The 18,475-nt window shown below is 36.8% G+C and overlaps 1 long non-coding RNA gene across 5 annotated transcripts; it reads left to right on the top strand.

The window, feature by feature from the left end:
• Window positions 1–6,518: 6,518 nt before the first annotated feature.
• On the top strand, window positions 6,519–15,681 carry LOC126599675 (uncharacterized). Of its 5 annotated transcripts, XR_007615223.1 has the most exons (5): window positions 6,519–6,553; window positions 6,635–6,815; window positions 6,951–7,072; window positions 7,833–7,891; window positions 14,562–15,681. It is a non-coding gene; the product is annotated as an uncharacterized LOC126599675 (long non-coding RNA). The 5 variants fall into 5 exon arrangements; XR_007615222.1 differs by lacking the exons at window positions 6,951–7,072; window positions 7,833–7,891 and adding an exon at window positions 13,680–13,801; XR_007615221.1 differs by lacking the exon at window positions 7,833–7,891 and having other exon boundaries at window positions 6,523–6,553.
• Window positions 15,682–18,475: the final 2,794 nt, after the last annotated feature.

Genomic DNA, 18,475 nt, shown 5'->3' with positions numbered 1-18,475 from the left:
CTTAGTTCCCACTTCATTTAACCATGATAAAATTCTCGTTTTACATGAAGCAACTCGGGAATGCTTTTGGTTGAGAGTAGTAGTTAGCCATATTCGAAGCTCATGCGACCTTTACCCCGTCGTAGATGTTCCGACAACGATTTATGAAGACAACGCAGCATGCATCGAACATCTCAAGAAGGGTTACATCAAAAGAAGACAGCACCAAGCACATTGCGCCGAAGTTCTTTTTCTCGCATCAACAACAAGAGCATCAAAAGATTGAAGTCATGCAAATCCGTTCACAAGACAATCTGGCCGACCTCTTCACCAAATCATTGTCAAAGACAACGTTTCAGAATCTTGTTCAAGGAATTGGTATGCGTAAACATTTTGAGTTGTAAGGATTTATTCTCTCCCTTATTACTATAAATAAAGGCACTACGTAAGGGGATAATATAGATTTCTCTCTACAATTCTACAAACACATCTCTCTCCTTGCCGCCGCCCCCCCTTCCCCTTGTCAAATAAAATAGGCTACAACATTTTCTTTTAAATCTCAAAATTTCAAAAATATGTTTGGTTGAGTTTTCAAAAATGAATTTTTTTAGTTTGAATTCAAACTACCTTAAGAAAAAATTGGAGGAGAGAGAGAATTGGGAAAGAGGAGAGAGGAAATAGTTGGCGAGGAAAGAGAAAGACAGGGAGAGGGCGACGAGGTGAGGGAGATAGCAGAAAATTGCGGTGAGAATGTGAGAAGTGAGAAGAAAGAGAGGGTGATGAGACAAAGGTTAAGGAGAGAGAGAAGATAGGGTGTGATGTTGGGAGAGAAAAAAAGAGAGTTGGAAAAGAAGAAAGAAAGGGTTAGGAGAGAGAGCAAAAAAAGATGTTGAGGAGTGAACAGAAAAACTCTAAAAACTCATTTTTAGAGTTTTTCAGAAATAACTTATGTTTTTAAGTTAGTTTTGAATCCAATTTTTAAAAAGAGTCCTACCAATCAAGAATTCAAAGCCTAAAACTCAAAAAGTGTTTTTGAGTTAAAAAAGTTGAACTCAAGTAGGATACCAAACAAACCCTAACCCTTATGATAAAATGAATTGTTTGTCAGGTTCAAAGAATTGTCATTATTTATGGTCACAGTTACTGTCTAGGACAAAAGGCTTCAAATTTGCACGACTGGATCAACCTTGTTGGCACATAAACTTTCTGAGTTAAAACCTAAATTTTGTGGGTTAGAAATTTTAGGTTTTAACCCAAGGGTTGGAGATGGTCTTTTCAATATCAAATTAGATTGCTCATTGTGTTAACACATATAATACACTACTAAGACCTTAAAAATGAGTACTCAAAGATCAAAAGTTTATTTAGTGTCAAAAGTACACAGTTTTTCCTTAAAGAGACTGTATTTGGATCGTTTTCGGTACTCATGAAAACAATCATGTGTGCATTTGACACTCTTTAGAACTTGAACTCCCCACTCCCCTTAGTGTAAAATATCATGGTACTAAAAAAAAGGAGTGTGTAAAATATCAAAAAAAAAATGTATGAAAATCACTTACGGTTAACTTATAATCGTACACGCATTGAAATTAAAAAAACATAATATGTCTTCATAAATAATGTAAGATGTAACATTATTGTATACTTACTCTTACTCATAAAAGCATGTCAATAAGTAAAGGGTAATGCTAGAAAAATTAAATCTGTAAACAAAATTTGCAAAACTAAAGGGCGTGGAAGTTGATAATTGATTTATTACTTAAATGTTGATAAACGTGTTCATTCTTATTGGTAACATATCATTTAATTTGCAAATTTTGTTTCCCTAGCATTACCCGTAAGTAAATAGCCAGATGTGCTTAAAGTAGAAGGCAAGGCAAACAAAAGGCAAAGATGTGATTCAAAAAAAAAAAAAAAACAAAAAAACAAAAGGCAAAGATGCTTAAAGCACAACCGAAGTTTTTTTTTTTTTAGGAAAATTAATGAAAATGGCTTCAAAACTTTGAATTTTAATAAAAAAATCATACACTAACTTTATTTAATGATAAGGACAAAAGATAAAAAAAACAAAAAAAACAAAAAATAATTCAATCCAATCGTATGTAAGTGCACGCTAACCTATTCAAATATCAAATCAAGCCTTTACACTGGGTAGTAAGAACTGAAAAGAAAACCCACGTGCAGTGCAAAAAAAAGTACTGGAGTAGTACAATAAAGAGAACTTTAACGAAAAGCACCTGATACTGTTCATTTTAACGAAAAACCACATTTTTACACTAAAAAGTCAATTCTGGTACTATTCACTTTACCCTTTATTTTGTCCTTATCATTAAAACTCAAAGTTTTCAAGCCCTTTTCATTAGTTTTCCTTACAATAAATGATGAGAAGGAATTGATAGATGGAATAAAATTATTTTTTTTTAATATTTCATTGGGAATGAAAAGGCTCAGAGAGAGAGTTTCATCGGGAAGGAAATCATTAGAGAGAGAGAGAGGCGGTTCAATGACTTTTTATCCTTTCATAAGGAGGGAGAGAGAGTACTGTTCAAGTAAGGAAAAGAAAAGTAGCAATTTTTCAACCAAAAAAAAAAAAAAACAAAACTAGCAAATTCCTATGGATGTCCAAATTAATCTGTAAAGTATCAACTTTTAATTTTATAGATAGACAGATGGGTAATATCTGTCATGTAAATTTTGATTGACTGGTAGTGTACACAAAGACTGTCAACGCCATTAAATATCATGCAATGAAATAGTGGTAATACGATTGTTCAGTTTAAGAAATAGTTAGTGTTTAGTTTACTAAATAGTGATAGTACTAATGTTCGATTTAAGAAATAATCAGTGTTTAATTTACGAAATAATGATAATACTACTTTACGAATTAGTGATAGTACTAGTGTTCGTTTAAGAAATAGACATATTCAAAGAAATTCTGACCGTCAGTAGGAATGGTTTGTGGATTACGAATGGCTATAAGGGCTGACCCTAATAAAATAGCAATTACGACCCAAGAAGTAATAAGTACTTGGGCATGGACTTGGTCATCGTTTAGTTTATGAAAAAGTGATAATATTAGTGTTCAGTTTAAGAAATAATTAGTTTCAGTTTACGAAATAGTTGATGTTCAATTTAAGAAATAGTTATAGTATTAGTGATCGGTTTAAGATATAGTCATTGTTTATTTTAAGAAATAATATTCAGTTTAAGAAGTAGTTAGTGTTTAGTTTAAGAAATAGTAGTAGTATCATGGTGCAATTTTAGAAATAGTTAGTGTTAAGTTATAAATATAATCAATGTTCAATTCTAGAAATATGCAGTGTTCAGTTATAAAAATAATCAATGTTCATATGACATAACACAAACTTAAAAATTTGTCCAAACCAAAGATAAAATCACCGTTTTAAAATTAAAATAAGTATTGTTTATACAACTGAGCAATGAATTTTTTTTTTCATTTTTGGTCTTGTAATATTATTACTTAGTTTGTTCTAAAAAATTATGAAACAATAGTCAAATAAACAAACAATAAAATAAAAAAGAATGTATTGTTTATGGAGTGAGAGTAGTGTGATATGAGAGAGTGAGGAGATGTGAAATGAGAGAGAAGAGAGAAGAAAAAAAGTTGATGTGGATGGGTGATGTAAGAAGAAAGAGAAATTTAATGGGAATATGTAAAAGAAGGGAGAAAGAGCGAGAGGAGATAAGAACGGTGGAGAGAGAGGGAGGATAATTGTGCTTATGTGATACCGCGGGTCAGTTTTTGCTTTTGTCTTTTTATTTTTTTATTATTATGTTAAACTTTTGTCATTGTTCATTAAAATTTACATCATTTTTATTAAAATTTAAACCTTCTTTATTAAATAAAGTTAGTAGATAATTTTTTTTGTTAATAAAATGTTAGAGAAGCCCTTTTCATTAAAACTTTTTTTTTATTAAAGCACAGCAACAGTCGGCTTTAGTTTATAGTCATGACCTTTACGTTAAGAATTTAAGAATCCTTGTTGACTAGGCATATTTATTTCTTTATTGTTGTATATTAAATTTGATAGATTTTTTTTTGGTAAACCAAATTTGATAGATTGCATTGCATTGCACGAAAAATAAAAGATTCTAATAATTTGTTAACCTTTAATAATTCTGATTTAGATCATTGAATTTTCTTTTCCTGTGAAAAAATATTTAACTTCATTTATAAGACTATTTTACAGAGATTATACTATACAGTGTTGGAGTTATATTAGAAAATATGAAAATAATACAAGAATTTTAATGATAATAATCATAATGAAGATTATAGCATAAAGATTAATATAAACAACAGAGAAAGTAAGAAATACTGATAAACTTATTGTTTGTTGGAAATTATATATGATAATATTAATTTATAATATTTAACTTTTTTGTGAATGAAAAATAAGAGGCAAGTGTTATAGTTGAATTGAAATTCATGAGTTGCATCTGTTGAATTGAAATTCATGAGTTGCATCTGTTCATTGGAACTTTAAGCAACAGTCACAATGTTTCAAAAGGGGTGGCTCGAGTCCTATATAAACTCAAGCATCCCACCTGTCTAATAAATAAATAAAAAGTAGAAAATTAGAGTAAATTCTTAGTTAGGGTTTCCCACTCTGTTTCTCACATTCTTTGTTTGCCAAATTTCGAGTCGTATCTTGAAAGTATGGAATATAAAGTTCACCAGAGTCCAAAGATTGAAGTGCTTAGACTTTGGATTATAGATTGTGGAATCATGGGAGAGAGACGCCTACTGAACTATAAGCACAATATTAGGGGCGAAATTCTGTCCTTAGGACATTGCATTTATGTAAAGCCTCAATCTCCAAGTTTGTCATTTTTTCTTACTTTCTCTGTTGTTTATATTAATCTTGTATACAATTTCTGTTGTGATTTTCATTATGATTATTATCAATGAAATTATTGTATTATATTCATATTTTCTAATATCGCTCCAACAATCTAAAGACAGAAATTTTTTATGGGACAATTAGAAAATATGGATGTGAAAAAAAATCTCATAAAGTAGAAAAAATTATATCATAAGATGAAAAAAATCTAGCCATCATATGGAAGTAAATGGCGTTTCTCTAAATTTAGGTTTTAACATAAACAATTTTCTACTCTAACCCTTATGGATTAAAATTTTAGCCCCAAATTATTAAAAAATGAATTTAGGATAATTTTTTTTAATTTAACTTAAAAAAATTACATAAACTATCCTAAATTAATTTTATGAACATTTTAACCTAAAAAATATTTAAATTCTGATAAATATTGAAAAATCACTAAAATGACACATGAAACTCATAAAACACTATGGAAGAATATGAAACACATAAATGGGTATTTATAGAATTTTTGTGTGAATTTGGAAATGGGAAGAAATGGTTTTGGAGGATGGTAGAAAGAAACATTGGTAGAATTGTAGGGGAAAAGTGAGTTTTGTGTGGATATTTGAAAAAATACATAGGTATTTACAGAGTTTTTGGGTGAATTTTGAGTTAAATAAATTTTTTAATTATTTTAGCCATTGGATTTAAATTTGGGCATTTAGATCTTTTTTTTTTTTTACAGTTAGATTTGATTATATTCGATCTCAGCCATTTGATTCAATAAATCTATAAATATAAAGCTAAAAAAATTTATTGAAATTGGACAGTTGGATCAACCAACAGCCCATTTAATTGTGGCTATAAGATTAGAAAAAGAGCCGTTAGGCTCATTATGGCGTAAGACAGGCGGCAAGCTCATGTGGGTGGGCTACAACTGCTTCTGCGGCTGGCTCGTGCTACCTCGTGCGTGCGTAGGGCTTGGTCAAATGGGTTTCACCTCCAGTTTTCCACTCTCACATGTAAGGGCACAACCATTAACCCAGCCCACTTTTCTGGCTGGTATTTGGCCCGATTTTAGCTTCTAACCTATAACTCCAAATTGGCCCAAGTGTTGGAACGAATTTTTTTTTTTTTGGGGGGGGGGGGGGATGGGGAATAGAAGGTAAATTTTAGGACTTACTCCAAGGGTTGGAGTTGGTACTTAACAACTGTAAAGGTTTTATTACATTCAGATGAGATTTCTACTATGCAGTATATACCTTTTCAGTGTGGCATGCACGGTGGTGCAGTTATAACTTTTGGTTGAAATTTGGGATCAAATCATTCATACAAAAAGGTTCCGATGCTTGGCATGAACAACTGTTTGTTTGATTGGGGTACATCTTGTAAGTCAACTAAGGGCTACTTTGGGGTTGCTATGCTGTGAATAAAAGCACTATTTTCAAAAGCAGGGGTAGAGCTACTTCTGCTTTCTGCTGTTTTGGACCCATGATTTTGACCAAAAACATTTTTTCTTTTCATTTACCAAACACAATTTTAGCCTCAATTTAAAAAAAAATAAATAAAAAAAAACTGCTTTTAAAATAATTTCAGCAATGCCAACCAGCCCTATGTTATTTATGAATTTTACTTTTGGTAGAAATACATATAGATTGTCATAGCCCGTCCCGGGATTTTTATATCTGGGACGTGAATTGACGTAATTACCCTTGGCGGGCATTAAGGTACGTGTGTGTGTGACATTATTTGAATTAATTTTGTAAGTTTTGGGATTAAACTTTTGGAATTTGAATTTTTGTGGTTAGGGATTTGGATGGATGGTGAGGATTGTGTTGGGCCACACAATCACACACACACGCACTCCCTGTCTTCTCTCCCTCTCGTAGCACTCTCTGTCTCTCTCCCTCGACCTCACACACACCCACACCCAATGTGTACGGCACACACCCAAACCCTCCAAAAACTCGACGGATCGAGGCAACCAAGGTATGCATCTTCATCCTTTCGACGTTCTGAGTTCATTGGTACTAGTTTTAGGAAGTGAAACCCTCGAAATCACGGGAAACCCGAACCTCCATTTTTGAGTTACTGTTCATGCACACGTAAAATGTCGTGTTTCAGGGAATTCTAAGCTTGTAGTGAGCTTAGTGAAGTCCTAAGGAGGCTCGGAGTACTTCGTTTGAAGGATTTGGACGTCGGGATCACGTGGTTCCATTTTGGCCGAATTTCTTGGGAATTTTCCGGTGAGATTTCTTGATTTTTAGAGCCTTAAATTAGTCTATCGTGATTCTACATGTTTGGGGCTTCAATTTGATATAAAATACGAAGAAAATGGGTGAAAAACGAAGGAGAACAAAAGGTTTTAAAATTGGCCGGAAAACGGTCGCCGGAAAATCCAGTCCGGCGACCCAAGGAAGAAGAAGGGCGCGTGGGGGGCGCGTAGGCCCGTGCCACGTGCGGCGCGTGGGGGCGCGTGGCACATCAAAAAAATAATCTAAAAATATGTCGACGTTCGTGACGTCGAGTAGATCACTGTGGTATATTCATATACCCAAATTGAGCACCGTATGAGAAAGTTATTACGATTATTGGTTAGGTGCTTTAAATAACGTTTTATAGTTTTCGCATTTAGGTGAAAATGTGAATTGACGATCCGACCGTTGGATCGTCACCAAACTCTGATACGTTGTAATACGTAATATTTGAGGATTATTGGAACTTACGGATTGGGAATCCGAGTTACGGATCTTCCGGAATTGGAGTTGTAAGTTCATAAAATAAAATGTGAACCGTCACTTAGTTTTGGAAATTGACGGAGATCCGACCGTTGGATGGTAATGAAATTTCAGGATGTTGTCCTAGAGATATATTGTGGGCCTCTGGAAGTTATGGATTTAAAATCTGAGTTGCAGATCTTTCGGATCGAACTGCGTAGTGATGTGTTTTATATAAGTTATATTCTATCGATATGATTTCTGAGGTTGGATTTGATTATTGTTCTAGGCGGCGATCGTCATGACGCCTTGATGAGTTGTGCTAGGGAGTTGTAGGGCGAACTCCAGGTGAGTGGGCAGTTTTGTTTTCGTATTACCTATATACTATTGAGTTTTCCCAGAAATTGAATTTAAATGAAAGCATGATTTAAAATGCCATGGATAGATTTATATGAAAAGTATGATTTGAAATGCCATGCATAGAAGTATATGAAAAGCATGAATTGATATATGATGCATATATATATGTGAATTGGTACTGTGGACGCACAGGTAAGTATCAGGTGAGTTTTATATTATTCATGTGCATTGTTGATGTGTATATTGTGGATAGCTCATAACCTGCAATCATGGTGTTAGTGCTTATATTATTCACCACACCGCACGCTCGCCTTGGATCCAAGTAGGTGGATGTCGTACAGACCAAGTGAGGGTTCCGACATGCTAGTCGTATAGATTACTAGATGTGATTCCGACTAGTGGGTGACCTTAGATTATGTGCACAGATGATTGATGAGAGAAGCAGTAGAGCGTATTATTACACCATCCATGTCGTACAGACTACTTCAGGTAGTTCCGACTTATCTGCAGTGTAGTGCCGTACAGGTCATCGAGGTGACTCCGGTTGGATTGGATGTTGAGCTATGGAATTAACCGTACAGGACCAACTGCAGGGTCTCCGGTTAATTCAACTTTTCACCTGTTACATTGATGCATCATTTATTTTGTTTTCTAAATTAAAACATGGCATACTTTCGAGTTTTAAAGAAAAATTGATGATTCGAGATTTATGAAAAGTATTATGTTATTATATTATTTTCTGGGAAAAGTATACAGGTTTTACAGTGAGGGGTTAGAATTATTTTTGGCGAAATGTTTTTGAAAAGCTTGGTTTTACTGACCCACTCAATTTTGTTTTTCGCCCCTCCAGGTTCTTGATAGCAGAGTTTTGGTGGCCACGAGGAATCCAACGGTATTCTGACAGAATTCACAAAAGTAGGACTCACCCTCGAGGGTTTCCATTTTAATAATTGTATTTTAAAAGCTTCCGAACTGTGTAAATGGTTACGTCACTCTCATGTGACGGCCATCATGCCCTCCTTCGGGACGGGGTGTGTTAGTTGGTATCAGAGCCTAGGTTTCAATCTTGGACATCTTTAGAATTTCCTAGTGTCTTCTGTCAGAACTGTACCGCCTCGTAACGAGCCACGTAGTTGGGATGAGTTTAGTTTCCCGGATATAGTAGCTTAGGGGGGGAAACTATTGCTAATATAATCCAGTCTATTATCTAAGAAACCCTTTGAGACTGGTTATAAGTTGAATTTGAATCACTTTATGGAAATTATGAACCTGAGGGAGCAGAGTGTTGGCTTACTCACTTGGAAAAGACGTTTTGGGTTATGCAAGTCAAAAGAATCTTCCTTCTGACAGGTAGGTCGAGACGACTACCTGGTTATGGGTTATGAATTTGTATTCTGGTGGAAACAGGAGTATTATTCGTTGTCACCGGAGGAAACAGCTGATTGAGAATTATTTAAGGAATTGTTAAAGAAAAGATTTATTCCTCCGGTATATTTTGATGGTAGTAAGCAAGAGTTTGCAAAGGTGAAACAAGGAAGATGACGACAAATGAGTATTATAGAAAGTTTTTAGACTTGCCTCGTTTCCATTTGGATATTGTTGCTAAGTTGGTTGAAGTGTTATGTTGTTTTAGGCTGGATAATAAGAAGAAGTGACGTTCTTTGGCGACCACTATCTATTGTACTATCTATCAAGAGTTTACGAGATGTTGTTGAGGGTTGAGGACTCTGAGAATATGATCAGCGTGAGTAAAGAAGAATAAGAAAAGAATGGTGATTAGAGGAAAGACGATGAGTTTAAAGAATCGTCATATCAAGGACATCGAAAGACTCAGAGCTTCAAAAGAAGTGAAGTTAGAACTAATTCTTCCAGCTTAGGTTTAATGCCACTGGTCAGAGGCGAAGTGATAGATTTACTGGTGATCCCGGATCTTAAAGACAAGGTGACTCGAGTAAGGAAAATGTACCTTTGTGCCATAGGTACAATATTAGACACTTTGGAAAGTGTGGGGATCAGTGAATTTGTTCATGTGGACGGATGGGACATAGAGTTATGAATGGTCCCTAGAATCAGTTATTACCCAGCAGTCTTCCCTGACACCACAATATCGATCCAGCAGGTTTATGGACTTAATAGTTTGGTCAGATGGGCCGTGAGTACAGGGATATTTGATGAGTTATAAGTCCAGCCGTACAGGCCACAAGAGGTGGATCCGGCGAACATATTATTTGGAAAATTGAGGAGTAAGCCGTACAGGTCATTCTAGCTGACTCCGGCTGATATATTTCTTATTATGGACGATGTTGCCAAAGAGAGTAATGTTGGAGCACGATCGAGGCGTATTTATGTATTTCTAATGAAGAACAAGATGATAATATTACACCTTCAGGGTGTCTAGTGATGGTGGAAGAAGTAGTTATGCTAGTGAATCTTATCGTATTAGACATTGTGGATTTCGATGTGATTTTAAGCACAGATTGGTTAGGTTATAATCTTGCCAATATGGATTATCAGAGGTTACTTTTATGGGTATGCAAAGTGGATTGAGTTAGGCCGTTATTTATGTTGTGAGAGCAAAGAGATTGTTATCAAAAAGCTGCCAAGGATACTTAACTCATAGGGTGCTAAATGATGTTGCTTCTAATGGTATGAGAGATGTAAGGCGGTTAGACATTTTCTTGATGTTTTCCCTGAGGAATTACCTGGATTGCCGTTAGGCGGAGATATGGAGTTCACTATTGATTTGTCTCCAGGCACAAATTTTATGTTAAAGATTGGTTCATGATGAGTTAAGGGAATTGAAAATTCAGTTACAGGAATTGGTTGACAAAGGTATCATTTAAAGTACATCACGTTGGGGGGAGCACTAGTTTTTTTTGGTGAGGAAGAAAATGGACATTAAGGCTATGTTTTAATTATAAGTAATTGAATCGGGTAATGATCAAGAACCGTTATCCATTGTTGCGTATTGATGATTTATTGATCAACTTAGAGGTCTGCGTATTTCCTAAGATTGACTTAAGGTTTGGTTGTTACCGATTGAAGAGTTAATGATAACGTTTCTACGATTGTGTTCAGGACTCGTTACGGTCATTATGAGTTTCGTGATGCTATTCGAATTGACGGATTCTCCTGCTGTTTTATAAGTTGATGGATGAAGTTTTCCAAGAATATCTTGACAGGTTCGTTATTGTTTTCATTGACGATACTCTGGGATACTCTAAGCCGAGAGCAGAGCATGTTAGATATTTAAGTTGATGTTACAAAGATTGAAGGAACGTTGATTGTATGCTAAGTTTAGCAAATGTCAATGTTGTATGAATCAACAACAATTATAAAATGCGTTATATATGCTTAAGGTATTCAAGCGAAATTTTAAAAGGTAGCAGCGATTGAGAATTTGGAACAACCGCGAACCGTGGCTGAAGTTTGGAATTTTCTTGGCTTAGCAGGGTGTTATAGATGGTTTGTTGAAGGTTTTAATGATGCTTCTTTGAGTGGTGTTGGATGTGTTAAAAGTGGAAGTGTTAAGGTAATTGTCTATGCTCCGCGACAAATGGAAACCTCATGAGATAAATTACTCTACTCGTGATTTGGAATTAACAACTATCATCTTTGCTGGGAAGATTGGGAGACATTATCTTTATGAAGAAAAGTGTAAGATTTCTACGAATCATGAGAGTCTCCAATATCTGTTTACTCAGATGAATCTAATCTTAGGCAACGAAGATGGATTGGGTTGCTTAGTGATTATGATTGCACGACCAGGGTGATCTTGAAATTTTTGCGACCAAAGCACTTGGTAGGAAAGCTCCAGTAAGAATTGATGCTTTGTATACTTGTTATGTTTTCCTTCTTGCGGATTTGAGACCTACTGGGATGAAGCTTAAGGTAAAAGTTAAGAAGAAGTTTTATTGGCTAATTTTCAAGTTAGGCTGATTTTAGTTGATTGTCTACTTGACGCCTAGAAAAGTGAGGAAGGAAATTTTGGATGAAGCGCATTGTTCAGCTTATGCGATGCACCCGGGAGGAACTAAAATGTATCATACCATTCGACCATTTTATTATTGGCCTGGTATGAAAAGAGAAATTGCTGAGTATGTGAGTAGATGTATTATTTGCCAGCAAGTGAAGGCAGAAAGAAAGAAACCTTTTGGTCGGATGCGGCCATTTCCCGTTCCTCAGTGGAAATGGGAAAATATCACTATGGATTCTGTGTATAAGCTTCCACGTACACAGAATGGATTTGATAGCGTTTGGGTGGTTGTAGATCGGCTTACCAAGCCAGCACACTCCATTTCAGTGGGAGAAAAGTATCATTTGAATAAATTGGCTAAGTTGTTCATCACAAAGATTGTGAGGTATCATGGAGTTCCAGTAAATATTATCTCTGATCGAGACCCGAGATTTACTTCTAAATTCTGGGTGGCTTTTCAGGAAGCTCTGGGTACACAATTACTGTATAGCATAGCTTATCATCCTCAAACTGATGGGCAATCAGAGAGAACCATTCAGACGTTGGAAGATATGTTGAGATCTTCAGTATTACAATTTGGTGATTCCTGGCATGATCGTCTGGACTTGATGGAGTTTGCTTATAATAACAGTTTTCACTCGAGCATTGGTATGTCACCATTTGAGGCACTTTATGGTAGGGCGTGTCGAACGCCATTATGTTGGTCTGAGGTTGGTGAAAGGGTATTAGAAGGCCCAGAGATTGTAGATGAGACAACTCAAAATGTTCAGGTAATTAAGTCAAACCTGAAAGCAGCCCAGGATCGACAGAAGAGTTTAGCGGATCGGCATACTACTGATCGAGTATATAATGTGGGTGATTGGGTGTTTTTGAAATTGTCACCTTGGAGAAGTGTGGTATGATTTGGGAAAAGAGGAACGCTAAGTCTGAGATACATTGGACCTTACGTGATCATCGAAAGAGTTGGTGAAGTTGCCTACCGGTTGGAGTTGCCTCCGGAGTTATCTAAGGTCCACAATGTGTTTCACGTCTCTATGCTTCGACATTATATTTCTGATCCTTCTCATGTGATCCCTCCTCAACCGCTAGAGATTAATCCGGACTTGACTTATGATGAGGAACCAATCACGATTTTGGATTGGAAAGATAAGGTTCCAAGGAACAAAACGGTTAGTTTGGTGAAGGTGTTGTGGAAGAACCATTCTGTTGAGGAAGCTACCTGGGAGACGGAAGATCGGATGAGAGAGATATACCCAAGGTTATTTTATGGGCATTAAGTGCGTTATTTGGTTCTGGGAATTTCGGGGACGAAATTCTATAAGGAGGGGAGATTGTCATAGCCCGTCCCGGGATTTTTATATCTGGGACGTGAATTGACGTAATTACCCTTGGCGGGCATTAAGGTACGTGTGTGTGTGACATTATTTGAATTAATTTTGTAAGTTTTGGGATTAAACTTTTGGAATTTGAATTTTTGTGGTTAGGGATTTGGATGGATGGTGAGGATTGTGTTGGGCCACACAATCACACACACACGCACTCCCTGTCTTCTCTCCCTCTCGTAGCACTCTCTGTCTCTCTCCCTCGACCTCACACACACCCACACCCAATGTGTACGGCACACACCCAAACCCTCCAAAAACTCGACGGATCGAGGCAACCAAGGTATGCATCTTCATCCTTTCGACGTTCTGAGTTCATTGGTACTAGTTTTAGGAAGTGAAACCCTCGAAATCACGGGAAACCCGAACCTCCATTTTTGAGTTACTGTTCATGCACACGTAAAATGTCGTGTTTCAGGGAATTCTAAGCTTGTAGTGAGCTTAGTGAAGTCCTAAGGAGGCTCGGAGTACTTCGTTTGAAGGATTTGGACGTCGGGATCACGTGGTTCCATTTTGGCCGAATTTCTTGGGAATTTTCCGGTGAGATTTCTTGATTTTTAGAGCCTTAAATTAGTCTATCGTGATTCTACATGTTTGGGGCTTCAATTTGATATAAAATACGAAGAAAATGGGTGAAAAACGAAGGAGAACAAAAGGTTTTAAAATTGGCCGGAAAACGGTCGCCGGAAAATCCAGTCCGGCGACCCAAGGAAGAAGAAGGGCGCGTGGGGGGCGCGTAGGCCCGTGCCACGTGCGGCGCGTGGGGGCGCGTGGCACATCAAAAAAATAATCTAAAAATATGTCGACGTTCGTGACGTCGAGTAGATCACTGTGGTATATTCATATACCCAAATTGAGCACCGTATGAGAAAGTTATTACGATTATTGGTTAGGTGCTTTAAATAACGTTTTATAGTTTTCGCATTTAGGTGAAAATGTGAATTGACGATCCGACCGTTGGATCGTCACCAAACTCTGATACGTTGTAATACGTAATATTTGAGGATTATTGGAACTTACGGATTGGGAATCCGAGTTACGGATCTTCCGGAATTGGAGTTGTAAGTTCATAAAATAAAATGTTAACCGTCACTTAGTTTTGGAAATTGACGGAGATCCGACCGTTGGATGGTAATGAAATTTCAGGATGTTGTCCTAGAGATATATTGTGGGCCTCTGGAAGTTATGGATTTAAAATCTGAGTTGCAGATCTTTCGGATCGAACTGCGTAGTGATGTGTTTTATATAAGTTATATTCTATCGATATGATTTCTGAGGTTGGATTTGATTATTGTTCTAGGCGGCGATCGTCATGACGCCTTGATGAGTTGTGCTAGGGAGTTGTAGGGCGAACTCCAGGTGAGTGGGCAGTTTTGTTTTCGTATTACCTATATACTATTGAGTTTTCCCAGAAATTGAATTTAAATGAAAGCATGATTTAAAATGCCATGGATAGATTTATATGAAAAGTATGATTTGAAATGCCATGCATAGAAGTATATGAAAAGCATGAATTGATATATGATGCATATATATATGTGAATTGGTACTGTGGACGCACAGGTAAGTATCAGGTGAGTTTTATATTATTCATGTGCATTGTTGATGTGTATATTGTGGATAGCTCATAACCTGCAATCATGGTGTTAGTGCTTATATTATTCACCACACCGCACGCTCGCCTTGGATCCAAGTAGGTGGATGTCGTACAGACCAAGTGAGGGTTCCGACATGCTAGTCGTATAGATTACTAGATGTGATTCCGACTAGTGGGTGACCTTAGATTATGTGCACAGATGATTGATGAGAGAAGCAGTAGAGCGTATTATTACACCATCCATGTCGTACAGACTACTTCAGGTAGTTCCGACTTATCTGCAGTGTAGTGCCGTACAGGTCATCGAGGTGACTCCGGTTGGATTGGATGTTGAGCTATGGAATTAACCGTACAGGACCAACTGCAGGGTCTCCGGTTAATTCAACTTTTCACCTGTTACATTGATGCATCATTTATTTTGTTTTCTAAATTAAAACATGGCATACTTTCGAGTTTTAAAGAAAAATTGATGATTCGAGATTTATGAAAAGTATTATGTTATTATATTATTTTCTGGGAAAAGTATACAGGTTTTACAGTGAGGGGTTAGAATTATTTTTGGCGAAATGTTTTTGAAAAGCTTGGTTTTACTGACCCACTCAATTTTGTTTTTCGCCCCTCCAGGTTCTTGATAGCAGAGTTTTGGTGGCCACGAGGAATCCAACGGTATTCTGACAGAATTCACAAAAGTAGGACTCACCCTCGAGGGTTTCCATTTTAATAATTGTATTTTAAAAGCTTCCGAACTGTGTAAATGGTTACGTCACTCTCATGTGACGGCCATCATGCCCTCCTTCGGGACGGGGTGTGTCATAGATACGTTCTACGCATAATGTAATTATGTGTTCTCATGCTTTTCTGCTCTGTTTTGCATTGGTTTCTTCTGGCGAAAAGAAACAAACCATAATCTTGTATGTGCAGTATAAGTTAAGTAAAAGTGATTAATTTGAATAATCATATGTAATGATGAAATGGTTTACGATTTGGTATACTAATCAGACATGGCTTCACTGTTCACTGTTATATATATATATATATATGTATGTATGTATATATATTTCCAAAAATTAATTTGAGTACATGTATTTTGTTTGTTATATATTAGAACATATATCTATGTGTTGTAAGCCTAATTAACTGAACTATTCTAGGGGAATAGAGAGGGGGGAGGCCGGCCGCAAAAAGAGAGAGATTTAATTGTGAGGTGTGTGTTGTATCACCACATTGTGCCTTTATTTATAGTAGTATTATAGGTTAAATTCTTACCCTAATAGGATTACAACTCTAATAAGATAATATCTACTAAAAGGAATAGTCCAAGATATTAGGATTTATGCAATCACATTCATATTCTAAATATGACTGCAACACTCCCCCTTGAGTGCGTAAATACTCAAACAAAACATCGCATCAAGTCATTAGCAGATAAGGTAAAAGAGTTGATGAAGTTTTCGGCACAACGGGAGAATGTGAGTCTGAAATTTTAAAGAAAGTATGCATTGGTAGTAAAACTCACAAAACCTCGTTATTGTAAAACCTATAGACTAAGGAGAAAAGTGAGAAGTATGCATAATGTCTAAAACAAATGTCATACAGGACGAAAGTAGTGAACTCAACGGAGTATGATCATCCCAGGATGGATGCCACATCAAAACCTCGTTAGGTAGCAAAAATCAGTGGGAAAAATGCTCCTAATCGTAGGAAAAAGAGTGCATAAAGATCAAGTGAGTATGCTTTAGGATACTCCCCTTAAGTTAGACATAACTTCCAAATAAGAGAATTACAAGCAATTTAACTCAAATAATTTACGCATACCGATTTCTTGGACGAGCTTCTGAAAAGTAGACTTAGGCAATGACTTGGTAAAGAGATCGGCCAGGTTGTCCTGGGAACAGATTTGCTTGACTTCAATGTTCTGATGCTCTTATTGCTTATGAGAATAAAAGAACTTCGGCGCTATGTGCTTCGTGTTGTCTCCCTTGATATATCATTTCTTTAACTGCTCGATACATGCTGCATTGTCTTCAAAGATCATCGTAGGAAGGTCAACGACGGTAGTAAGACCATTAGTGCTTCGAATATGTTCGATGACTGATTTCAACCAAAAGCACTCACGCAATGCTTCATGCAAGGCGAGAATCTCAACATGGTTCGAAGAAGTCACAACTAGCGTTTACTTGGTAGACCTCCAAGATATAATGGTGTCTCCAATTGTAAAGACATAACCCGTTTGAGAACGTGTTATATGTGGGTCAGACAGATAACCAAAATCTATGTAAACAACGAGGCAGGAATCAACCTGAAGACCGAGGGGGTGGTGGCTCATTTCGAGGATTCATGGGTGTAGAACAAGCCCAAATCCGTCGTACCCTTGAGGTAGCAGAAAATGACTTTAACACCATTCCAGTGTCTGCGTGTAGGCAACATTGCTGTATCTAGCCAAAAGATTAACAGCGAAGGAGATGTCGGGTCTAGAGCATTGAACCAAGTACAATAAAGCACCAATTGCACTTAGGTATAGAACTTCAGGCTCCAAAATCTCATCCTCATCCTCCTTGGTATGGAAAGGATCCCGTTTAGCATCTAGAGTCTGAACGACCACATGAGTACTCGAAGGCTTCACTTTATCGTCATTAAAACATCGCAACACCTTTTAGGTGTAGTTCGATTGATGTACTAAGATTCCATTTGAACAATGTTCAATCTTCAGGCTGAGACAATATCGAGTCTTCCTAAGATCCTTCATCTCAAATTTCGATTTCAAGTGAACGGCAATTTCCTCAAGCTTGATGAGGTTCATGTCGTCGATATAAACTGCAAACGATCGCAAATCCAGTATGTGACTTCTTGATGAATACGAGTGGGCATAGTTCGTTGTTCACATAACCCTGACTTGTCAAATATTCACTCAGACGGTTATACCACATCCGCTCGGATTGTTTCAATCCATCGAGTGATCTCCTCAATTTTATCGAGATAGTGTTCCATGGTCTAGAACTATTTGAACCAGTCAATGGAAGTCATTCTGGAACTTTCATGTAGATTTCCGCATCTAGATCCCTATAGAGATACATGGTTACCACATCCATAAGCTACATATTCAAATTTTCGGAACCTACCAAACTGATAAGGTAGCAGAACATTATGACGTCCATTATGGGGGAATATGTCTCCTCTTAATCAATCCCAAGGCATTGAGAGAAGCCTTGCGCTATGAGGCATGCTTTGTATTGTACAATTTCATTCTTCTCATTACACTTCCTTACGAAAACCCACTTGTAGCCCACAGGCTTCACATATGGTAAAGTATAAGCTATGGGCCTAAACACCCGTTTCGCAAACGAATCGAGTTCGACCTGGATTGTTTGTTTTAAGTTTGACCAATTTGTTCTACGTTGACATTCATCAATAGAATGTGGTTCAATGTTATCACTAAGCATGATGTCAGTAGTTACTGTGTACACAAATGCATCGTCGATGATCATCTCATTCTGATTCTAAACCTCATCCAATACTGCATAGTGGACTGAAATCTAGCGATTCTCGTGAGCCTAGTATGTCTTGTCTAAGACATCACCATAATCTAGAATAACCCCATGCGTTGGAACAGATGAGTA

This window comes from Malus sylvestris, chromosome 14, assembly GCF_916048215.2.
Source record: "Malus sylvestris chromosome 14, drMalSylv7.2, whole genome shotgun sequence".
NCBI classification, from domain to species: Eukaryota; Viridiplantae; Streptophyta; class Magnoliopsida; order Rosales; family Rosaceae; genus Malus; species Malus sylvestris.
This window is presented reverse-complemented; position numbering and strand designations above follow the sequence as displayed.